The 16,819-nt window shown below is 47.9% G+C and overlaps 11 non-coding genes across 11 annotated transcripts; all 11 read left to right on the forward strand.

Annotated features, from left to right (window-relative positions):
* The first annotated feature begins 625 nt into the window (after positions 1-625).
* LOC142684455 (U2 spliceosomal RNA) lies at positions 626-816 on the forward strand. Its single transcript, XR_012854078.1, has one exon. It is a non-coding gene; the product is annotated as a U2 spliceosomal RNA (small nuclear RNA).
* A 1,292-nt stretch (positions 817-2,108) lies between these two features.
* LOC142684751 (U2 spliceosomal RNA) lies at positions 2,109-2,299 on the forward strand. The gene has a single exon (XR_012854346.1). It is a non-coding gene; the product is annotated as a U2 spliceosomal RNA (small nuclear RNA).
* Positions 2,300-3,580: 1,281 nt separating this feature from the next.
* On the forward strand, positions 3,581-3,771 carry LOC142684457 (U2 spliceosomal RNA). The gene has a single exon (XR_012854079.1). It is a non-coding gene; the product is annotated as a U2 spliceosomal RNA (small nuclear RNA).
* Positions 3,772-5,064: 1,293 nt separating this feature from the next.
* LOC142684458 (U2 spliceosomal RNA) lies at positions 5,065-5,255 on the forward strand. The gene has a single exon (XR_012854080.1). It is a non-coding gene; the product is annotated as a U2 spliceosomal RNA (small nuclear RNA).
* A 1,284-nt stretch (positions 5,256-6,539) lies between these two features.
* On the forward strand, positions 6,540-6,730 carry LOC142684459 (U2 spliceosomal RNA). The gene has a single exon (XR_012854081.1). It is a non-coding gene; the product is annotated as a U2 spliceosomal RNA (small nuclear RNA).
* A 1,288-nt stretch (positions 6,731-8,018) lies between these two features.
* Positions 8,019-8,209, forward strand: LOC142684460 (U2 spliceosomal RNA). Its single transcript, XR_012854082.1, has one exon. It is a non-coding gene; the product is annotated as a U2 spliceosomal RNA (small nuclear RNA).
* A 1,288-nt stretch (positions 8,210-9,497) lies between these two features.
* On the forward strand, positions 9,498-9,688 carry LOC142684461 (U2 spliceosomal RNA). Its single transcript, XR_012854083.1, has one exon. It is a non-coding gene; the product is annotated as a U2 spliceosomal RNA (small nuclear RNA).
* Positions 9,689-10,992: 1,304 nt separating this feature from the next.
* Positions 10,993-11,183, forward strand: LOC142684463 (U2 spliceosomal RNA). Its single transcript, XR_012854085.1, has one exon. It is a non-coding gene; the product is annotated as a U2 spliceosomal RNA (small nuclear RNA).
* Positions 11,184-12,471: 1,288 nt separating this feature from the next.
* On the forward strand, positions 12,472-12,662 carry LOC142684464 (U2 spliceosomal RNA). Its single transcript, XR_012854086.1, has one exon. It is a non-coding gene; the product is annotated as a U2 spliceosomal RNA (small nuclear RNA).
* Positions 12,663-13,958: 1,296 nt separating this feature from the next.
* LOC142684465 (U2 spliceosomal RNA) lies at positions 13,959-14,149 on the forward strand. Its single transcript, XR_012854087.1, has one exon. It is a non-coding gene; the product is annotated as a U2 spliceosomal RNA (small nuclear RNA).
* Positions 14,150-15,441: 1,292 nt separating this feature from the next.
* On the forward strand, positions 15,442-15,632 carry LOC142684466 (U2 spliceosomal RNA). Its single transcript, XR_012854088.1, has one exon. It is a non-coding gene; the product is annotated as a U2 spliceosomal RNA (small nuclear RNA).
* The last annotated feature ends 1,187 nt before the right edge of the window (positions 15,633-16,819 follow it).

Consider the following 16,819-nt stretch of genomic DNA (forward strand, 5'->3'; position numbering starts at 1 on the left):
TTTGCAGTCCCTTGTCTCCCTCTTGTGGCCTCCTGGAGGCAACTAGCTGTGCAAAAAAAAGACAGCCTGGCGGCCGGCTGTTGCAGTGTTGCCCTCTCAGGCAACACTGAGTGACTGACTGAGCCTCACCGTCTTATATAAAGTTCAGACGGAACTTTGCACGTGTCATAGTGGAGCCCTCAGGATTCCAGAGCCAGCTTTCTGACATCATAATGGGGCCTCAGAGATAAAAGCCTGGGCCCAGGCAGTGTTGGTCAGTGCTGCTCAGCAGGCAGCACTGGACTGGACTGGATTACAGCTGATACAAGGTGTGAAGGAACAAGGGGTGGCTGTGGGCATGCACTTGCTGCCGCTGCCAGTGTTTATCTGCATGGCAGCAGGGCATTTGGGCGTTGCCAGGAAGGCGTTTTTATGTAGATTCCTCCTCTTTCAGCACTGCATTGTGGTGCAAGCAAAAGAAGCAAATCCTGTCTGGCTTCCTCTCCGGCCTTTATTCACCTCCCGTGTAGCTGTGAGTGTGTGAGCCTGCAGGGCCCCATGGAATTGCCTAGAAGTAGGCTGAATCGCTGCAAGGGCTGAACAGCAGTATCGGGCAGGCTCGGGCAACGCGCGGCCCGTTCGGGTTATCGCTTCTCGGCCTTTTGGCTAAGATCAAGTGTAGTATCTGTTCTTATCAGTTTAATATCTGATACGTCCCCTATCTGGGGACCATATATTAAATGGATTTTTAGAACAGGGAGATGGAAATAGAGCTTGCTCTGTCCACTCCACGCATTGACCTGGTATTGCAGTATTTCCAGGACCGGTGCACCCTTTCCTTATGTGTTGACTAAAAGCAGATTCCAAAAGTGTTTTTTGTCTTTGCTATTGTTTCTGTCTTTCTGAAGGGATCTCCCCTTTTAATCCCATTATTTCAACACCTGTTGGACAATGCATGAGTGATAATGAGCTCATTGATTAAATGCAATTAATGAATAGATTGCCACCTCTTGTTGTGTGTCATCTGTGTTTCTGTGTTTCCGGCATTTCACATTGGAACACCTCATTCACCTTCCTTGTCTTCTCTCCGCCCTCCCTTTTAGGTAAGTTAAAGAGCTGCACCTGAGCCAGCCACTGATTGATTGATTGATTGATTGATTGATTGATTGATTGATTGATTGATTGATTGATGCAGCACAACAGTCAAATAGTGGAGTGGAGTAGGGGAACAGCAAACAGCCAATAAAGCAGCCCGCCCGCTCGCCTGCCCGCCACAATGGACCTACCTGTGTACACTAGATGGATGTGATGGAATGTACTGTCGTCCCTACATTTCAAGAAGAAGTAAGAATTGCAGTTGCAACAAAGCCTTGCTTGCCTACAAAGAGAGCAGCAATTTGGATTTGTTACTATGTTACCTAGAAGAATAACAAACTGTGCAAGGATGGAGGTTGTAGGAGCAAGGAGAAGTTGTCTGTAAAGTTGGTGGATGCCTATTTTCCATTTTGCAGTCCCTTGTCTCCCTCTTGTGGCCTCCTGGAGGCAACTAGCTGTGCAAAAAAAAGACAGCCTGGCGGCCGGCTGTTGCAGTGTTGCCCTCTCAGGCAACACTGAGTGACTGACTGAGCCTCACCGTCTTATATAAAGTTCAGACGGAACTTTGCACGTGTCATAGTGGAGCCCTCAGGATTCCAGAGCCAGCTTTCTGACATCATAATGGGGCCTCAGAGATAAAAGCCTGGGCCCAGGCAGTGTTGGTCAGTGCTGCTCAGCAGGCAGCACTGGACTGGACTGGATTACAGCTGATACAAGGTGTGAAGGAACAAGGGGTGGCTGTGGGCATGCACTTGCTGCCGCTGCCAGTGTTTATCTGCATGGCAGCAGGGCATTTGGGCGTTGCCAGGAAGGCGTTTTTATGTAGATTCCACCTCTTTCAGCACTGCATTGTGGTGCAAGCAAAAGAAGCAAATCCTGTCTGGCTTCCTCTCCGGCCTTTATTCACCTCCCGTGTAGCTGTGAGTGTGTGAGCCTGCAGGGCCCCATGGAATTGCCTAGAAGTAGGCTGAATCGCTGCAAGGGCTGAACAGCAGTATCGGGCAGGCTCGGGCAACGCGCGGCCCGTTCGGGTTATCGCTTCTCGGCCTTTTGGCTAAGATCAAGTGTAGTATCTGTTCTTATCAGTTTAATATCTGATACGTCCCCTATCTGGGGACCATATATTAAATGGATTTTTAGAACAGGGAGATGGAAATAGAGCTTGCTCTGTCCACTCCACGCATTGACCTGGTATTGCAGTATTTCCAGGACCGGAGCACCCTTTCCTTATGTGTTGACTAAAAGCAGATTCCAAAAGTGTTTTTTGTCTTTGCTATTGTTTCTGTCTTTCTGAAGGGATCTCCCCTTTTAATCCCATTATTTCAACACCTGTTGGACAATGCATGAGTGATAATGAGCTCATTGATTAAATGCAATTAATGAATAGATTGCCACCTCTTGTTGTGTGTCGTCTGTGTTTCTGTGTTTCCGGCATTTCACATTGGAACACCTCATTCACCTTCCTTGTCTTCTCTCCGCCCTCCCTTTTAGGTAAGTTAAAGAGCTGCACCTGAGCCAGCCACTTGATTGATTGATTGATTGATTGATTGATTGATTGATTGATTGATGCAGCACAACAGTCAAATAGTGGAGTGGAGTAGGGGAACAGCAAACAGCCAATAAAGCAGCCCGCCCGCTCGCCTGCCCGCCACAATGGACCTACCTGTGTACACTAGATGGATGTGATGGAATGTACTGTCGTCCCTACATTTCAAGAAGAAGTAAGAATTGCAGTTGCAACAAAGCCTTGCTTGCCTACAAAGAGAGCAGCAATTTGGATTTGTTACTATGTTACCTAGAAGAATAACAAACTGTGCAAGGATGGAGGTTGTAGGAGCAAGGAGAAGTTGTCTGTAAAGTTGGTGGATGCCTATTTTCCATTTTGCAGTCCCTTGTCTCCCTCTTGTGGCCTCCTGGAGGCAACTAGCTGTGCAAAAAAAAGACAGCCTGGCGGCCGGCTGTTGCAGTGTTGCCCTCTCAGGCAACACTGAGTGACTGACTGAGCCTCACCGTCTTATATAAAGTTCAGACGGAACTTTGCACGTGTCATAGTGGAGCCCTCAGGATTCCAGAGCCAGCTTTCTGACATCATAATGAGGCCTCAGAGATAAAAGCCTGGGCCCAGGCAGTGTTGGTCAGTGCTGCTCAGCAGGCAGCACTGGACTGGACTGGATTACAGCTGATACAAGGTGTGAAGGAACAAGGGGTGGCTGTGGGCATGCACTTGCTGCCGCTGCCAGTGTTTATCTGCATGGCAGCAGGGCATTTGGGCGTTGCCAGGAAGGCGTTTTTATGTAGATTCCTCCTCTTTCAGCACTGCATTGTGGTGCAAGCAAAAGAAGCAAATCCTGTCTGGCTTCCTCTCCGGCCTTTATTCACCTCCCGTGTAGCTGTGAGTGTGTGAGCCTGCAGGGCCCCATGGAATTGCCTAGAAGTAGGCTGAATCGCTGCAAGGGCTGAACAGCAGTATCGGGCAGGCTCGGGCAACGCGCGGCCCGTTCGGGTTATCGCTTCTCGGCCTTTTGGCTAAGATCAAGTGTAGTATCTGTTCTTATCAGTTTAATATCTGATACGTCCCCTATCTGGGGACCATATATTAAATGGATTTTTAGAACAGGGAGATGGAAATAGAGCTTGCTCTGTCCACTCCACGCATTGACCTGGTATTGCAGTATTTCCAGGACCGGTGCACCCTTTCCTTATGTGTTGACTAAAAGCAGATTCCAAAAGTGTTTTTTGTCTTTGCTATTGTTTCTGTCTTTCTGAAGGGATCTCCCCTTTTAATCCCATTATTTCAACACCTGTTGGACAATGCATGAGTGATAATGAGCTCATTGATTAAATGCAATTAATGAATAGATTGCCACCTCTTGTTGTGTGTCGTCTGTGTTTCTGTGTTTCCGGCATTTCACATTGGAACACCTCATTCACCTTCCTTGTCTTCTCTCCGCCCTCCCTTTTAGGTAAGTTAAAGAGCTGCACCTGAGCCAGCCACTGATTGATTGATTGATTGATTGATTGATTGATTGATTGATTGATTGATTGATGCAGCACAACAGTCAAATAGTGGAGTGGAGTAGGGGAACAGCAAACAGCCAATAAAGCAGCCCGCCCGCTCGCCTGCCCGCCACAATGGACCTACCTGTGTACACTAGATGGATGTGATGGAATGTACTGTCGTCCCTACATTTCAAGAAGAAGTAAGAATTGCAGTTGCAACAAAGCCTTGCTTGCCTACAAAGAGAGCAGCAATTTGGATTTGTTACTATGTTACCTAGAAGAATAACAAACTGTGCAAGGATGGAGGTTGTAGGAGCAAGGAGAAGTTGTCTGTAAAGTTGGTGGATGCCTATTTTCCATTTTGCAGTCCCTTGTCTCCCTCTTGTGGCCTCCTGGAGGCAACTAGCTGTGCAAAAAAAAGACAGCCTGGCGGCCGGCTGTTGCAGTGTTGCCCTCTCAGGCAACACTGAGTGACTGACTGAGCCTCACCGTCTTATATAAAGTTCAGACGGAACTTTGCACGTGTCATAGTGGAGCCCTCAGGATTCCAGAGCCAGCTTTCTGACATCATAATGGGGCCTCAGAGATAAAAGCCTGGGCCCAGGCAGTGTTGGTCAGTGCTGCTCAGCAGGCAGCACTGGACTGGACTGGATTACAGCTGATACAAGGTGTGAAGGAACAAGGGGTGGGGTGGCTGTGGGCATGCACTTGCTGCCGCTGCCAGTGTTTATCTGCATGGCAGCAGGGCATTTGGGCGTTGCCAGGAAGGCGTTTTTATGTAGATTCCTCCTCTTTCAGCACTGCATTGTGGTGCAAGCAAAAGAAGCAAATCCTGTCTGGCTTCCTCTCCGGCCTTTATTCACCTCCCGTGTAGCTGTGAGTGTGTGAGCCTGCAGGGCCCCATGGAATTGCCTAGAAGTAGGCTGAATCGCTGCAAGGGCTGAACAGCAGTATCGGGCAGGCTCGGGCAACGCGCGGCCCGTTCGGGTTATCGCTTCTCGGCCTTTTGGCTAAGATCAAGTGTAGTATCTGTTCTTATCAGTTTAATATCTGATACGTCCCCTATCTGGGGACCATATATTAAATGGATTTTTAGAACAGGGAGATGGAAATAGAGCTTGCTCTGTCCACTCCACGCATTGACCTGGTATTGCAGTATTTCCAGGACCGGTGCACCCTTTCCTTATGTGTTGACTAAAAGCAGATTCCAAAAGTGTTTTTTGTCTTTGCTATTGTTTCTGTCTTTCTGAAGGGATCTCCCCTTTTAATCCCATTATTTCAACACCTGTTGGACAATGCATGAGTGATAATGAGCTCATTGATTAAATGCAATTAATGAATAGATTGCCACCTCTTGTTGTGTGTCGTCTGTGTTTCTGTGTTTCCGGCATTTCACATTGGAACACCTCATTCACCTTCCTTGTCTTCTCTCCGCCCTCCCTTTTAGGTAAGTTAAAGAGCTGCACCTGAGCCAGCCACTGATTGATTGATTGATTGATTGATTGATTGATTGATTGATTGATTGATGCAGCACAACAGTCAAATAGTGGAGTGGAGTAGGGGAACAGCAAACAGCCAATAAAGCAGCCCGCCCGCTCGCCTGCCCGCCACAATGGACCTACCTGTGTACACTAGATGGATGTGATGGAATGTACTGTCGTCCCTACATTTCAAGAAGAAGTAAGAATTGCAGTTGCAACAAAGCCTTGCTTGCCTACAAAGAGAGCAGCAATTTGGATTTGTTACTATGTTACCTAGAAGAATAACAAACTGTGCAAGGATGGAGGTTGTAGGAGCAAGGAGAAGTTGTCTGTAAAGTTGGTGGATGCCTATTTTCCATTTTGCAGTCCCTTGTCTCCCTCTTGTGGCCTCCTGGAGGCAACTAGCTGTGCAAAAAAAAGACAGCCTGGCGGCCGGCTGTTGCAGTGTTGCCCTCTCAGGCAACACTGAGTGACTGACTGAGCCTCACCGTCTTATATAAAGTTCAGACGGAACTTTGCACGTGTCATAGTGGAGCCCTCAGGATTCCAGAGCCAGCTTTCTGACATCATAATGGGGCCTCAGAGATAAAAGCCTGGGCCCAGGCAGTGTTGGTCAGTGCTGCTCAGCAGGCAGCACTGGACTGGACTGGATTACAGCTGATACAAGGTGTGAAGGAACAAGGGGTGGCTGTGGGCATGCACTTGCTGCCGCTGCCAGTGTTTATCTGCATGGCAGCAGGGCATTTGGGCGTTGCCAGGAAGGCGTTTTTATGTAGATTCCTCCTCTTTCAGCACTGCATTGTGGTGCAAGCAAAAGAAGCAAATCCTGTCTGGCTTCCTCTCCGGCCTTTATTCACCTCCCGTGTAGCTGTGAGTGTGTGAGCCTGCAGGGCCCCATGGAATTGCCTAGAAGTAGGCTGAATCGCTGCAAGGGCTGAACAGCAGTATCGGGCAGGCTCGGGCAACGCGCGGCCCGTTCGGGTTATCGCTTCTCGGCCTTTTGGCTAAGATCAAGTGTAGTATCTGTTCTTATCAGTTTAATATCTGATACGTCCCCTATCTGGGGACCATATATTAAATGGATTTTTAGAACAGGGAGATGGAAATAGAGCTTGCTCTGTCCACTCCACGCATTGACCTGGTATTGCAGTATTTCCAGGACCGGTGCACCCTTTCCTTATGTGTTGACTAAAAGCAGATTCCAAAAGTGTTTTTTGTCTTTGCTATTGTTTCTGTCTTTCTGAAGGGATCTCCCCTTTTAATCCCATTATTTCAACACCTGTTGGACAATGCATGAGTGATAATGAGCTCATTGATTAAATGCAATTAATGAATAGATTGCCACCTCTTGTTGTGTGTCGTCTGTGTTTCTGTGTTTCCGGCATTTCACATTGGAACACCTCATTCACCTTCCTTGTCTTCTCTCCGCCCTCCCTTTTAGGTAAGTTAAAGAGCTGCACCTGAGCCAGCCACTGATTGATTGATTGATTGATTGATTGATTGATTGATTGATTGATTGATTGATGCAGCACAACAGTCAAATAGTGGAGTGGAGTAGGGGAACAGCAAACAGCCAATAAAGCAGCCCGCCCGCTCGCCTGCCCGCCACAATGGACCTACCTGTGTACACTAGATGGATGTGATGGAATGTACTGTCGTCCCTACATTTCAAGAAGAAGTAAGAATTGCAGTTGCAACAAAGCCTTGCTTGCCTACAAAGAGAGCAGCAATTTGGATTTGTTACTATGTTACCTAGAAGAATAACAAACTGTGCAAGGATGGAGGTTGTAGGAGCAAGGAGAAGTTGTCTGTAAAGTTGGTGGATGCCTATTTTCCATTTTGCAGTCCCTTGTCTCCCTCTTGTGGCCTCCTGGAGGCAACTAGCTGTGCAAAAAAAAGACAGCCTGGCGGCCGGCTGTTGCAGTGTTGCCCTCTCAGGCAACACTGAGTGACTGACTGAGCCTCACCGTCTTATATAAAGTTCAGACGGAACTTTGCATGTGTCATAGTGGAGCCCTCAGGATTCCAGAGCCAGCTTTCTGACATCATAATGGGGCCTCAGAGATAAAAGCCTGGGCCCAGGCAGTGTTGGTCAGTGCTGCTCAGCAGGCAGCACTGGACTGGACTGGATTACAGCTGATACAAGGTGTGAAGGAACAAGGGGTGGCTGTGGGCATGCACTTGCTGCCGCTGCCAGTGTTTATCTGCATGGCAGCAGGGCATTTGGGCGTTGCCAGGAAGGCGTTTTTATGTAGATTCCTCCTCTTTCAGCACTGCATTGTGGTGCAAGCAAAAGAAGCAAATCCTGTCTGGCTTCCTCTCCGGCCTTTATTCACCTCCCGTGTAGCTGTGAGTGTGTGAGCCTGCAGGGCCCCATGGAATTGCCTAGAAGTAGGCTGAATCGCTGCAAGGGCTGAACAGCAGTATCGGGCAGGCTCGGGCAACGCGCGGCCCGTTCGGGTTATCGCTTCTCGGCCTTTTGGCTAAGATCAAGTGTAGTATCTGTTCTTATCAGTTTAATATCTGATACGTCCCCTATCTGGGGACCATATATTAAATGGATTTTTAGAACAGGGAGATGGAAATAGAGCTTGCTCTGTCCACTCCACGCATTGACCTGGTATTGCAGTATTTCCAGGACCGGTGCACCCTTTCCTTATGTGTTGACTAAAAGCAGATTCCAAAAGTGTTTTTTGTCTTTGCTATTGTTTCTGTCTTTCTGAAGGGATCTCCCCTTTTAATCCCATTATTTCAACACCTGTTGGACAATGCATGAGTGATAATGAGCTCATTGATTAAATGCAATTAATGAATAGATTGCCACCTCTTGTTGTGTGTCGTCTGTGTTTCTGTGTTTCCGGCATTTCACATTGGAACACCTCATTCACCTTCCTTGTCTTCTCTCCGCCCTCCCTTTTAGGTAAGTTAAAGAGCTGCACCTGAGCCAGCCACTGATTGATTGATTGATTGATTGATTGATTGATTGATTGATTGATTGATTGATGCAGCACAACAGTCAAATAGTGGAGTGGAGTAGGGGAACAGCAAACAGCCAATAAAGCAGCCCGCCCGCTCGCCTGCCCGCCACAATGGACCTACCTGTGTACACTAGATGGATGTGATGGAATGTACTGTCGTCCCTACATTTCAAGAAGAAGTAAGAATTGCAGTTGCAACAAAGCCTTGCTTGCCTACAAAGAGAGCAGCAATTTGGATTTGTTACTATGTTACCTAGAAGAATAACAAACTGTGCAAGGATGGAGGTTGTAGGAGCAAGGAGAAGTTGTCTGTAAAGTTGGTGGATGCCTATTTTCCATTTTGCAGTCCCTTGTCTCCCTCTTGTGGCCTCCTGGAGGCAACTAGCTGTGCAAAAAAAAGACAGCCTGGCGGCCGGCTGTTGCAGTGTTGCCCTCTCAGGCAACACTGAGTGACTGACTGAGCCTCACCGTCTTATATAAAGTTCAGACGGAACTTTGCACGTGTCATAGTGGAGCCCTCAGGATTCCAGAGCCAGCTTTCTGACATCATAATGGGGCCTCAGAGATAAAAGCCTGGGCCCAGGCAGTGTTGGTCAGTGCTGCTCAGCAGGCAGCACTGGACTGGACTGGATTACAGCTGATACAAGGTGTGAAGGAACAAGGGGTGGCTGTGGGCATGCACTTGCTGCCGCTGCCAGTGTTTATCTGCATGGCAGCAGGGCATTTGGGCGTTGCCAGGAAGGCGTTTTTATGTAGATTCCTCCTCTTTCAGCACTGCATTGTGGTGCAAGCAAAAGAAGCAAATCCTGTCTGGCTTCCTCTCCGGCCTTTATTCACCTCCCGTGTAGCTGTGAGTGTGTGAGCCTGCAGGGCCCCATGGAATTGCCTAGAAGTAGGCTGAATCGCTGCAAGGGCTGAACAGCAGTATCGGGCAGGCTCGGGCAACGCGCGGCCCGTTCGGGTTATCGCTTCTCGGCCTTTTGGCTAAGATCAAGTGTAGTATCTGTTCTTATCAGTTTAATATCTGATACGTCCCCTATCTGGGGACCATATATTAAATGGATTTTTAGAACAGGGAGATGGAAATAGAGCTTGCTCTGTCCACTCCACGCATTGACCTGGTATTGCAGTATTTCCAGGACCGGTGCACCCTTTCCTTATGTGTTGACTAAAAGCAGATTCCAAAAGTGTTTTTTGTCTTTGCTATTGTTTCTGTCTTTCTGAAGGGATCTCCCCTTTTAATCCCATTATTTCAACACCTGTTGGACAATGCATGAGTGATAATGAGCTCATTGATTAAATGCAATTAATGAATAGATTGCCACCTCTTGTTGTGTGTCGTCTGTGTTTCTGTGTTTCCGGCATTTCACATTGGAACACCACATTCACCTTCCTTGTCTTCTCTCCGCCCTCCCTTTTAGGTAAGTTAAAGAGCTGCACCTGAGCCAGCCACTGATTGATTGATTGATTGATTGATTGATTGATTGATTGATTGATTGATTGATTGATTGATTGATTGATGCAGCACAACAGTCAAATAGTGGAGTGGAGTAGGGGAACAGCAAACAGCCAATAAAGCAGCCCGCCCGCTCGCCTGCCCGCCACAATGGACCTACCTGTGTACACTAGATGGATGTGATGGAATGTACTGTCGTCCCTACATTTCAAGAAGAAGTAAGAATTGCAGTTGCAACAAAGCCTTGCTTGCCTACAAAGAGAGCAGCAATTTGGATTTGTTACTATGTTACCTAGAAGAATAACAAACTGTGCAAGGATGGAGGTTGTAGGAGCAAGGAGAAGTTGTCTGTAAAGTTGGTGGATGCCTATTTTCCATTTTGCAGTCCCTTGTCTCCCTCTTGTGGCCTCCTGGAGGCAACTAGCTGTGCAAAAAAAAGACAGCCTGGCGGCCGGCTGTTGCAGTGTTGCCCTCTCAGGCAACACTGAGTGACTGACTGAGCCTCACCGTCTTATATAAAGTTCAGACGGAACTTTGCACGTGTCATAGTGGAGCCCTCAGGATTCCAGAGCCAGCTTTCTGACATCATAATGGGGCCTCAGAGATAAAAGCCTGGGCCCAGGCAGTGTTGGTCAGTGCTGCTCAGCAGGCAGCACTGGACTGGACTGGATTACAGCTGATACAAGGTGTGAAGGAACAAGGGGTGGCTGTGGGCATGCACTTGCTGCCGCTGCCAGTGTTTATCTGCATGGCAGCAGGGCATTTGGGCGTTGCCAGGAAGGCGTTTTTATGTAGATTCCTCCTCTTTCAGCACTGCATTGTGGTGCAAGCAAAAGAAGCAAATCCTGTCTGGCTTCCTCTCCGGCCTTTATTCACCTCCCGTGTAGCTGTGAGTGTGTGAGCCTGCAGGGCCCCATGGAATTGCCTAGAAGTAGGCTGAATCGCTGCAAGGGCTGAACAGCAGTATCGGGCAGGCTCGGGCAACGCGCGGCCCGTTCGGGTTATCGCTTCTCGGCCTTTTGGCTAAGATCAAGTGTAGTATCTGTTCTTATCAGTTTAATATCTGATACGTCCCCTATCTGGGGACCATATATTAAATGGATTTTTAGAACAGGGAGATGGAAATAGAGCTTGCTCTGTCCACTCCACGCATTGACCTGGTATTGCAGTATTTCCAGGACCGGTGCACCCTTTCCTTATGTGTTGACTAAAAGCAGATTCCAAAAGTGTTTTTTGTCTTTGCTATTGTTTCTGTCTTTCTGAAGGGATCTCCCCTTTTAATCCCATTATTTCAACACCTGTTGGACAATGCATGAGTGATAATGAGCTCATTGATTAAATGCAATTAATGAATAGATTGCCACCTCTTGTTGTGTGTCGTCTGTGTTTCTGTGTTTCCGGCATTTCACATTGGAACACCTCATTCACCTTCTTTGTCTTCTCTCCGCCCTCCCTTTTAGGTAAGTTAAAGAGCTGCACCTGAGCCAGCCACTGATTGATTGATTGATTGATTGATTGATTGATTGATTGATTGATTGATTGATGCAGCACAACAGTCAAATAGTGGAGTGGAGTAGGGGAACAGCAAACAGCCAATAAAGCAGCCCGCCCGCTCGCCTGCCCGCCACAATGGACCTACCTGTGTACACTAGATGGATGTGATGGAATGTACTGTCGTCCCTACATTTCAAGAAGAAGTAAGAATTGCAGTTGCAACAAAGCCTTGCTTGCCTACAAAGAGAGCAGCAATTTGGATTTGTTACTATGTTACCTAGAAGAATAACAAACTGTGCAAGGATGGAGGTTGTAGGAGCAAGGAGAAGTTGTCTGTAAAGTTGGTGGATGCCTATTTTCCATTTTGCAGTCCCTTGTCTCCCTCTTGTGGCCTCCTGGAGGCAACTAGCTGTGCAAAAAAAAGACAGCCTGGCGGCCGGCTGTTGCAGTGTTGCCCTCTCAGGCAACACTGAGTGACTGACTGAGCCTCACCGTCTTATATAAAGTTCAGACGGAACTTTGCACGTGTCATAGTGGAGCCCTCAGGATTCCAGAGCCAGCTTTCTGACATCATAATGGGGCCTCAGAGATAAAAGCCTGGGCCCAGGCAGTGTTGGTCAGTGCTGCTCAGCAGGCAGCACTGGACTGGACTGGATTACAGCTGATACAAGGTGTGAAGGAACAAGGGGTGGCTGTGGGCATGCACTTGCTGCCGCTGCCAGTGTTTATCTGCATGGCAGCAGGGCATTTGGGCGTTGCCAGGAAGGCGTTTTTATGTAGATTCCTCCTCTTTCAGCACTGCATTGTGGTGCAAGCAAAAGAAGCAAATCCTGTCTGGCTTCCTCTCCGGCCTTTATTCACCTCCCGTGTAGCTGTGAGTGTGTGAGCCTGCAGGGCCCCATGGAATTGCCTAGAAGTAGGCTGAATCGCTGCAAGGGCTGAACAGCAGTATCGGGCAGGCTCGGGCAACGCGCGGCCCGTTCGGGTTATCGCTTCTCGGCCTTTTGGCTAAGATCAAGTGTAGTATCTGTTCTTATCAGTTTAATATCTGATACGTCCCCTATCTGGGGACCATATATTAAATGGATTTTTAGAACAGGGAGATGGAAATAGAGCTTGCTCTGTCCACTCCACGCATTGACCTGGTATTGCAGTATTTCCAGGACCGGTGCACCCTTTCCTTATGTGTTGACTAAAAGCAGATTCCAAAAGTGTTTTTTGTCTTTGCTATTGTTTCTGTCTTTCTGAAGGGATCTCCCCTTTTAATCCCATTATTTCAACACCTGTTGGACAATGCATGAGTGATAATGAGCTCATTGATTAAGTGCAATTAATGAATAGATTGCCACCTCTTGTTGTGTGTCGTCTGTGTTTCTGTGTTTCCGGCATTTCACATTGGAACACCTCATTCACCTTCCTTGTCTTCTCTCCGCCCTCCCTTTTAGGTAAGTTAAAGAGCTGCACCTGAGCCAGCCACTGATTGATTGATTGATTGATTGATTGATTGATTGATTGATTGATTGATTGATTGATTGATGCAGCACAACAGTCAAATAGTGGAGTGGAGTAGGGGAACAGCAAACAGCCAATAAAGCAGCCCGCCCGCTCGCCTGCCCGCCACAATGGACCTACCTGTGTACACTAGATGGATGTGATGGAATGTACTGTCGTCCCTACATTTCAAGAAGAAGTAAGAATTGCAGTTGCAACAAAGCCTTGCTTGCCTACAAAGAGAGCAGCAATTTGGATTTGTTACTATGTTACCTAGAAGAATAACAAACTGTGCAAGGATGGAGGTTGTAGGAGCAAGGAGAAGTTGTCTGTAAAGTTGGTGGATGCCTATTTTCCATTTTGCAGTCCCTTGTCTCCCTCTTGTGGCCTCCTGGAGGCAACTAGCTGTGCAAAAAAAAGACAGCCTGGCGGCCGGCTGTTGCAGTGTTGCCCTCTCAGGCAACACTGAGTGACTGACTGAGCCTCACCGTCTTATATAAAGTTCAGACGGAACTTTGCACGTGTCATAGTGGAGCCCTCAGGATTCCAGAGCCAGCTTTCTGACATCATAATGGGGCCTCAGAGATAAAAGCCTGGGCCCAGGCAGTGTTGGTCAGTGCTGCTCAGCAGGCAGCACTGGACTGGACTGGATTACAGCTGATACAAGGTGTGAAGGAACAAGGGGTGGCTGTGGGCATGCACTTGCTGCCGCTGCCAGTGTTTATCTGCATGGCAGCAGGGCATTTGGGCGTTGCCAGGAAGGCGTTTTTATGTAGATTCCTCCTCTTTCAGCACTGCATTGTGGTGCAAGCAAAAGAAGCAAATCCTGTCTGGCTTCCTCTCCGGCCTTTATTCACCTCCCGTGTAGCTGTGAGTGTGTGAGCCTGCAGGGCCCCATGGAATTGCCTAGAAGTAGGCTGAATCGCTGCAAGGGCTGAACAGCAGTATCGGGCAGGCTCGGGCAACGCGCGGCCCGTTCGGGTTATCGCTTCTCGGCCTTTTGGCTAAGATCAAGTGTAGTATCTGTTCTTATCAGTTTAATATCTGATACGTCCCCTATCTGGGGACCATATATTAAATGGATTTTTAGAACAGGGAGATGGAAATAGAGCTTGCTCTGTCCACTCCACGCATTGACCTGGTATTGCAGTATTTCCAGGACCGGTGCACCCTTTCCTTATGTGTTGACTAAAAGCAGATTCCAAAAGTGTTTTTTGTCTTTGCTATTGTTTCTGTCTTTCTGAAGGGATCTCCCCTTTTAATCCCATTATTTCAACACCTGTTGGACAATGCATGAGTGATAATGAGCTCATTGATTAAATGCAATTAATGAATAGATTGCCACCTCTTGTTGTGTGTCGTCTGTGTTTCTGTGTTTCCGGCATTTCACATTGGAACACCTCATTCACCTTCCTTGTCTTCTCTCCGCCCTCCCTTTTAGGTAAGTTAAAGAGCTGCACCTGAGCCAGCCACTGATTGATTGATTGATTGATTGATTGATTGATTGATTGATTGATTGATTGATTGATGCAGCACAACAGTCAAATAGTGGAGTGGAGTAGGGGAACAGCAAACAGCCAATAAAGCAGCCCGCCCGCTCGCCTGCCCGCCACAATGGACCTACCTGTGTACACTAGATGGATGTGATGGAATGTACTGTCGTCCCTACATTTCAAGAAGAAGTAAGAATTGCAGTTGCAACAAAGCCTTGCTTGCCTACAAAGAGAGCAGCAATTTGGATTTGTTACTATGTTACCTAGAAGAATAACAAACTGTGCAAGGATGGAGGTTGTAGGAGCAAGGAGAAGTTGTCTGTAAAGTTGGTGGATGCCTATTTTCCATTTTGCAGTCCCTTGTCTCCCTCTTGTGGCCTCCTGGAGGCAACTAGCTGTGCAAAAAAAAGACAGCCTGGCGGCCGGCTGTTGCAGTGTTGCCCTCTCAGGCAACACTGAGTGACTGACTGAGCCTCACCGTCTTATATAAAGTTCAGACGGAACTTTGCACGTGTCATAGTGGAGCCCTCAGGATTCCAGAGCCAGCTTTCTGACATCATAATGGGGCCTCAGAGATAAAAGCCTGGGCCCAGGCAGTGTTGGTCAGTGCTGCTCAGCAGGCAGCACTGGACTGGACTGGATTACAGCTGATACAAGGTGTGAAGGAACAAGGGGTGGCTGTGGGCATGCACTTGCTGCCGCTGCCAGTGTTTATCTGCATGGCAGCAGGGCATTTGGGCGTTGCCAGGAAGGCGTTTTTATGTAGATTCCTCCTCTTTCAGCACTGCATTGTGGTGCAAGCAAAAGAAGCAAATCCTGTCTGGCTTCCTCTCCGGCCTTTATTCACCTCCCGTGTAGCTGTGAGTGTGTGAGCCTGCAGGGCCCCATGGAATTGCCTAGAAGTAGGCTGAATCGCTGCAAGGGCTGAACAGCAGTATCGGGCAGGCTCGGGCAACGCGCGGCCCGTTCGGGTTATCGCTTCTCGGCCTTTTGGCTAAGATCAAGTGTAGTATCTGTTCTTATCAGTTTAATATCTGATACGTCCCCTATCTGGGGACCATATATTAAATGGATTTTTAGAACAGGGAGATGGAAATAGAGCTTGCTCTGTCCACTCCACGCATTGACCTGGTATTGCAGTATTTCCAGGACCGGTGCACCCTTTCCTTATGTGTTGACTAAAAGCAGATTCCAAAAGTGTTTTTTGTCTTTGCTATTGTTTCTGTCTTTCTGAAGGGATCTCCCCTTTTAATCCCATTATTTCAACACCTGTTGGACAATGCATGAGTGATAATGAGCTCATTGATTAAATGCAATTAATGAATAGATTGCCACCTCTTGTTGTGTGTCGTCTGTGTTTCTGTGTTTCCGGCATTTCACATTGGAACACCTCATTCACCTTCCTTGTCTTCTCTCCGCCCTCCCTTTTAGGTAAGTTAAAGAGCTGCACCTGAGCCAGCCACTGATTGATTGATTGATTGATTGATTGATTGATTGATTGATTGATTGATTGATTGATTGATTGATTGATGCAGCACAACAGTCAAATAGTGGAGTGGAGTAGGGGAACAGCAAACAGCCAATAAAGCAGCCCGCCCGCTCGCCTGCCCGCCACAATGGACCTACCTGTGTACACTAGATGGATGTGATGGAATGTACTGTCGTCCCTACATTTCAAGAAGAAGTAAGAATTGCAGTTGCAACAAAGCCTTGCTTGCCTACAAAGAGAGCAGCAATTTGGATTTGTTACTATGTTACCTAGAAGAATAACAAACTGTGCAAGGATGGAGGTTGTAGGAGCAAGGAGAAGTTGTCTGTAAAGTTGGTGGATGCCTATTTTCCATTTTGCAGTCCCTTGTCTCCCTCTTGTGGCCTCCTGGAGGCAACTAGCTGTGCAAAAAAAAGACAGCCTGGCGGCCGGCTGTTGCAGTGTTGCCCTCTCAGGCAACACTGAGTGACTGACTGAGCCTCACCGTCTTATATAAAGTTCAGACGGAACTTTGCACGTGTCATAGTGGAGCCCTCAGGATTCCAGAGCCAGCTTTCTGACATCATAATGGGGCCTCAGAGATAAAAGCCTGGGCCCAGGCAGTGTTGGTCAGTGCTGCTCAGCAGGCAGCACTGGACTGGACTGGATTACAGCTGATACAAGGTGTGAAGGAACAAGGGGTGGCTGTGGGCATGCACTTGCTGCCGCTGCCAGTGTTTATCTGCATGGCAGCAGGGCATTTGGGCGTTGCCAGGAAGGCGTTTTTATGTAGATTCCTCCTCTTTCAGCACTGCATTGTGGTGCAAGCAAAAGAAGCAAATCCTGTCTGGCTTCCTCTCCGGCCTTTATTCACCTCCCGTGTA

Source organism: Rhinoderma darwinii, assembly GCF_050947455.1.
Source record: "Rhinoderma darwinii isolate aRhiDar2 chromosome 5 unlocalized genomic scaffold, aRhiDar2.hap1 SUPER_5_unloc_10, whole genome shotgun sequence".
Taxonomy (NCBI): domain Eukaryota; kingdom Metazoa; phylum Chordata; class Amphibia; order Anura; family Rhinodermatidae; genus Rhinoderma; species Rhinoderma darwinii.